Source organism: Acanthaster planci, linkage group LG02 (genome assembly GCF_054643075.1).
Source record: "Acanthaster planci isolate LZ-2023a linkage group LG02, COTS_SCS, whole genome shotgun sequence".
Taxonomy (NCBI): domain Eukaryota; kingdom Metazoa; phylum Echinodermata; class Asteroidea; order Valvatida; family Acanthasteridae; genus Acanthaster; species Acanthaster planci.
In genome coordinates, this window is record NC_141778.1 from 24,948,865 (window position 1) to 24,955,610 (window position 6,746).

Genomic DNA, 6,746 nt, shown 5'->3' on the forward strand with positions numbered 1-6,746 from the left:
AAGAGCAGCATTGAGCAACGCCCGCCGGTCTTGGTTAAAACAAACACAAAAGGAGCTTCCGCGGCCACTGAACTGGGCCAAATCATAAAACAGCAGACGCAAAAGCAGCTGTGTTGCCAAGAATTTCCTAGCTAAAGAGATGTATCTTCGCCCTGAATTCAAGTGCTGCTGCAGTTTCACCGTTTGGGCATGAAAACTTGTTCATCGTGCTGTGCTGTGCCTGGGTCCACCATGGCCACCCTGGTCACATAGCCGGGACGGCCCTGGTTGCCAACCAGCTATTCGGACTCCGTCTTAAGAACACGCCACGGCAGTGGATGATACTCAGCAATGGCGTAAAATGGCGCACGTGTTTTGCTCAGGCACGTATCACTCCCTGGAAGTTGGCGAGATGTTCATTATTGTGGGAAACATAGATAGATACGGAAGGAAAGGAGCTCACTCTAAAACCCTACAAATGGGAGACTGCACCAACTCGTCAGTTGGAGAATCGCTGAAAGAATTTGATCTGGACGTCACTGACAAGGACAACTAACTCTGCCTTGTTGGTTGCAAGTGAACAAGAAGACTTATGAAAGGTAAAGATTTGTGTCACACTGAATACATAATTGTCTGCGCATTACTAGCTCCCACAGCCTTCTGGCGATTAGCTGGTCATGTCGCTAGCTCAATTATAGTATAAGATCTTTTGCCTTTTACTGCACGAAATATGCGTGCTTGAGCTTGAAAATGGCGACTACTGCGTAACGTCGGGATGTACGCCAACAGTGCGTTTTCATCATAATTACAGCGAAGTCCATTACAATAGTCAAACCTTTCCTTCGAATTTCCTCATGCAGTGTCGCTATAACTCGTATTTTAATTCATTCAGTTAAATGTCGGTACTGGTCTTCACAATGCATTCTCCAGAACCCGTCAGTGTTGTGAAATTTGGACCAGCATTAAAAGAATTTAGTTCGGTGTTCCACAAAGTGCAGTATTTGAACAAAACTCACAAAATCCATCATTATAATTAAGAAGTCCTTTAATTGAAGATAATAAATACATCCACTCGTATACCCAACTTAAATTTTCTTATTCTTTGTGATTTTTTCAGCACTGCTGCCAACATATGCTAAACTGGTTGAGCCACTAGTGCTCGTGCACTGAATTCTGGCACTGAATGAACTTGAGTCGACTACTTGTAGAAGGTAATTTCTTATTTAATCTTGGTAAAATGCCAAATATCAGGTTTTGTATGAGACCTGCAGTACCGATTCATATTAAGGTAAACAACATCAACAATGAAAGAAATTCGCCAAAATTCTGCTCTGAGCATTTAAAAGTGAAAGAGAAATGTAAGATGCGTGCAACGTGTAATACAGTGTATAAAACTTCCAGTTTAATTATGCTGAAAAATGTTACTTAGATGTTCTTTACAAACTAACCAAGAATATTTGTCTGTTCAAGTATCACACTGGAGGGGCCTTTCAGAGCCGAAAAGAAAGGGGTTAAATTTTTAATAGTTCCAAAAATGACGTATATGTCTTGCTTAAAACAGCTGTGGAGGTGTTTTTATGTACTGAAAAGCAGCTGCATTCTTCATACTTTGCCGAGACTGTTTACCGATTGCACAAGTTGTTAAACCATTCATTGTGTTAAGCCCAGTACTGTAACAGTTTACATTCTTTTGAACATTCTAACTCAATCTGTCAGTGCAATAATAAGCAGTGGCCTCGACTTACACAATGCAACGAGATATTTACCGGTTTTGTTTTCTCTCATATTTGGCAGACACCCCGGAAAAGCGTTTCGGCTGGCAACGGAGCAGTGTCAAGCGGGGTGAGTTATTTATAGTTTTAATACAGGAAACACCCTAACTTACTTTTCATCCCCTTCCTCGTTAAAAACAAAGTTCCACTGTTGTCAACACCAATTGAATATACTCCTCTATCCATTGATGTCAGTTTTGTTTCCATATTTGCTTCAGTGAGGGAAATATCTGCCGATATATATTATACTGTAGCTTCTCGCTGAAAGTTGCCTCCATAATTTATATTCGAGCATAAAACGTCTGGAAATTGTCCAAGTCTTTCAATCTGATTTCATCTGAAAGAGACATGTTCCTCTAGCCATCTATTAACGTTTCATATCAGTATTTGCTGATAAAGAAGTCGAGAATTGTTGTCCCACTCCTGTGTTTTTCCTACAATTCTGCATTCGTTTACATATTACATAGTAGGTTTCCGCGCAAAATTGCCGCCCTATATTCGAGCATACAAAGTGTGGAAATTGTCTAAGCATTGATGGAACTTTCTTTCCAAATTTACTTCAGAGATCGAAATACCCGCCGAAGTAGTTGAGATTTTTGTTCCATTGCTGTATTATTTTGCGACTTTGCCTTCGTGCACACATTATAATGTGGCTTCCCGCTAAAAGTTGCCTCCCTTTATTTGAGTATAAAACGTCTGGAAACTGTCCAAGTCTTTCCATCGCGGTGTCATCTGAAAAAGAATATGTTCCTCTAACAATTTATGTAAATATCATATTCATATTTGCTTGAGTGAGAGCAATATTCGGCAAAGAAGTTGAGAGTTGTTGTCCCACTGCTGTATTATTTTGCGACCCTGCCTTTCTCCACTCATTACATTTTTGCTTCATGTGCAAAATTGCCTCCCTACATTGGAGCCTAAAACGTCTGGAACTTGTCCAAATCTTTCAATTGTTGTGTCAACTGAAAGATAATATGTTTTTATAACCATTGTTGTCGGTTTCATATCCATATTTGCTTCAGCGAGGAAATACCCGCCGAAGTAGTTGAGAGTTGTCGACCCACTGCTGTATTATTTTACGATTCGGACTTTGTGCACACATTATATTGTAGCTTCCAGCTGAAAGTCGCCACCCTATGTTCGAGCATAAAATGTCTGCATTCTTTCCATCTTTCCATCGTGGTGTCATCTGAAAGAGAATAAGTAACTCTAAATAATAATGTAACTTTCATATCCAATTTACATCAGTGATCGAAATACCCGCCGAAGTAGTTGAGATTTTTCTTTCCACTGCTGTAAGATTTTGCGACTCTTCTCTCGTGCGTACATTATATTGTAGCTTTCCGCTGAAAAATGTCTCCCTGTATTCGAGCATTAAAGGTCTGAAAATTGTCCAAGTCTTTCCATTGCGGTGTCATCTGAAAGAGAATATGTTCATCTTACTATTGATCTAAATTTTATATTCATATTTGCGCAATATTCGTCAAAGACGTCGAGAGTTGTTGTCCATTTGCTTGGTCATTTTTCTCCACTCATTACATTTTTGCTTCATGCGAAAAGTTACTTCCCTACATTGCAGCCTAAAAAGTGTTAAAATTGTCCAAATCATTCCGTCGTGGTGTCATCTTAAAGTGAATAACCATTGTTGTAAGTTTAATATCCATATTTGCTTCAGTGATCGAAATACCCGCCAAAGTAGTTGAGAGTTGTCGTCGCACTGCTATATTATTTTGCGATTCGGCATTCGAGCACACATTATATTGTAGCTTCCCGCTGAAAGTTGGCTCCCTATATTCCAGCATAAAAAGTCTGAAAATTGTCCAAATCTCCCTATCGTGGTGTCATCTTAAAGAAAATATGTTCCTCTAACTATAGATGTAAGTTTAGTATTCATATTTGCTCGGTGAGGGAAATTCCCGCCCAAGTAGTTGAGAGTTGTTTTCCCACTGCTGTAAGATTTTGCGATTCGGCCTTCGTGCACACCTTATATTGTAGCTTCCCGCTGAAAGTTGGCTCCCTATATTACAGCATAAAAAGTCTGAAAATTGTCCAAATCTCCCTATCGTGGTGTCATCTTAAAGAAAATATGTTCCTCTAACTATTGATGTAAGTTTAGTATTCATATTTGCTCGGTGAGGGAAATTCCCGCCCAAGTAGTTGAGAGTTGTTTTCCCACTGCTGTAAGATTTTGCGATTCGGCCTTCGTGCACACATTATATTGTAGCTTCCCGCTGAAAGTTGGCTCCCTATATTACAGCATAAAAAGTCTGCAAATTGTCCAAATCTTCCTATCGTGGTGTCATCTTAAAGAGAATATGTTCCTCTAACTATTGATGTAAGTTTAGTATTCATATTTGCTTCGGTGAGGGAAATTCCCGCCCAAGTAGTGGTGAGTTGTTTTTCCACTGCTGTAAGATTTTGCGATTCAGCAGTTGTGCACACATTATATTGTAGCTTCCCGCTGCAAGTTGCCTCCCTATATTCCAGGATAAAAAGTCTGAAAATTGTCCAAATCTTCCCATCGTGGTGTCTCTGTAAAGAAAATATGTTCCCCTAACTATTGATGTAAGTTAAGTATTCATATTTGTTTCGGTGAGGGATATTCCCGCCCAAGTAGTTGAGAGTTGTTGTCCCACTGCTGTAAGATTTTGCGATTCGGGTTCGTGCACACATTATATTGTAGCTTCCCGCTGAAAGTTGGCTCCCTATATTCCAGCATAAAAAAGTCTGAAAATTGTCCAAATCTTCCCATCGTGGTGTCATCTTAAAGACAATATGTTCTCCTAACTATTGATGTAAGTTTAGTATTCATATTTGCTTCAGGAAGGGAAATTCCCACCCAAGTAGTTGAGAGTTGTTTTCCCACTGCTGTAAGATTTTGCGATTCGGCTTTCGTGCACACATTATATTGTAGCTTCCTGCTGAAAGTTGGCTCCCTATATTCCTGCATAAAAAGTCTGCAAATTGTCCAAATCTTCCCATCGTGGTGTCATCGTAAAGAGAATATGTTCCTCTAACTATTGAGGTAAGTTTAGTATTCATATTTGCTTCGGTGAGGGAAATTCCCGCCCAAGTAGTTGAGAGTTGATGTCCCACTGCTGTAAGATTTTGCGATTCGGGTTCATGCACACATTATATTGTAGCTTCCCGCTGAAAATTGCCTCCCTATATTCCTGCATAAAAAGTCTGAAAATTGTCCAAATCTTTTAATTGTGGTGTCATCTTAAAGAAAATGTGTTCCTCTAACTATTGATGTAAGTTTAGTGTTCACATTTGCTTTACTTAAGGAAATACCCGCAGAAATTGTTGAGAGTTGTTGTCCCACTGCTGTAAGATTTTGCAACTCAGCGGCCTTTGTGCACACATTATATTGTAGCTTCCTGCTGAAAGTTGGCTCCCTATATTCCAGCATAAAAAGTCTGAAAAGTGTTCAAATCTTTGAATCGTGATGTCATTTGAAAGGTAGTCTGTTCCTCTAACTATTGACGTAAGTTTCATATCCATATTTGTTTGAGTGAGCGCAATATTCGTTTAAGAACTTGAGAGTTGTTGTCTATTTGCCTTGTTATTTTGCGTCTCTTCCTTTTTCCACTCATTATATTTTGCTTCATGCGCAAAATTGCCTCCCTACGTTGAAGCCTAAAAGGTCTGAAAATTGTCCAAATCTTTGAAGCGTGGTGTCATTTGAAAGGGAGTATGTTCCTATAACTATTGATGTAAGTTTCATATTCATATTTGCATCAGTAAGAGAAATACCCGCGGAAGTAGTTGAGAGTTGTTTTCCCACTGCTGTAAGATTTTTGCAATTCGGCCTTCCTGCACACATTATATTTCAGCTTCTCGCTGAAAGTTCCCTCCCTATATTCCAGCATAAAAAGTCTGAAAATTGTCCAAATCTTCCCATCGTGGTGTCATCTGCAAGGGAATATGTCTCTGTAACTATTGATGTAAGTTTAGTGTTCATAGTTGCTTTAGTGAGGGAAATTCCCGCGGAAATAGTTGAGAGTTGTTGTCCCACTGCTGAAAGATTTTGCGACTCGGCTTTCGTGCACACATTATATTGCAGCTTCCCGCTGAAAATTGCCTCCCTATTTTCCAGCATAAAAAGTCTGAAAATTGTCCAAGTCTTTGAATTGTGGTGTCATCTTATAAAAAATATATTCCTCTAACCATTGTTGTGAGTTTAATATTCATATTTGTTTCGATGAGGGAAATTCCCGCCCAAGTAGTAGAGAGTTGTTGTCCCACTGCTGTAAGATTTTGCAACTCAGCGGCCTTTGTGCACACATTATATTGTAGCTTCTTGCTGAAAGTTGCCTCCCTATATTCCAGCATAAAAAGTCTGAAAATTGTCCAAATCTTCCCATCGTGGTGTCATCTTCAAGGGAATATGTGCCTCTAACTTTTGATGTAAGTTTAGTATTCATATTTGTTTCGGTGAGTTAAATTCCCGCCCAAGTAGTTGAGAGCTGTTGTCCCACTGCTGTAAGATTTTGCGATTCGGCCTTCGTGCACACATTATAATGTAGCTGCCTGCTGAAAGTTGGCTCCCTATATTCCTGCACAAAAAGTCTGAAAATTGTCGAAATCTTCCCATCGTGGTGTCATCCTAAAGAGAATTTGTTCCTGTAACTAGTGATGTAAGTTTAGTATACATATTTGCTTTACTTAAGGAAATACCCGCAGAAATTGTTGAGAGTATTTGTCCCACTGCTGTAAGATTTTGCGATTCGGGTTTGTGCACAGATTATTTTGTAGCTTCCCGCTGAAAGTTGCCTCCCTATATTCCAGCATAAAAAGTCTGAAAATTGTCCAAATCTTCCCATCGTGGTGTCATCTTAAAGAATATATGTTCCTCTAACTTTTGAGGTAAGTTTAGTATTCATATTTGCTTCGGTGAGGGAAATTCCCGCCCAAGTAGTTGAGAGTTGATGTCCCACTGCTGTAAGATTTTGCGATTCGGGTTCATGCACACATTATATTGTAGCTTCCCGC

At 39.5% G+C, this 6,746-nt stretch overlaps 1 long non-coding RNA gene across 1 annotated transcript; it reads left to right on the plus strand.

Annotated features, from left to right (window-relative positions):
* The first annotated feature begins 354 nt into the window (after positions 1-354).
* On the plus strand, positions 355-1,821 carry LOC147800062 (uncharacterized). The gene is made up of 3 exons (XR_015423959.1): positions 355-578; positions 1,097-1,190; positions 1,774-1,821. It is a non-coding gene; the product is annotated as an uncharacterized LOC147800062 (long non-coding RNA).
* The last annotated feature ends 4,925 nt before the right edge of the window (positions 1,822-6,746 follow it).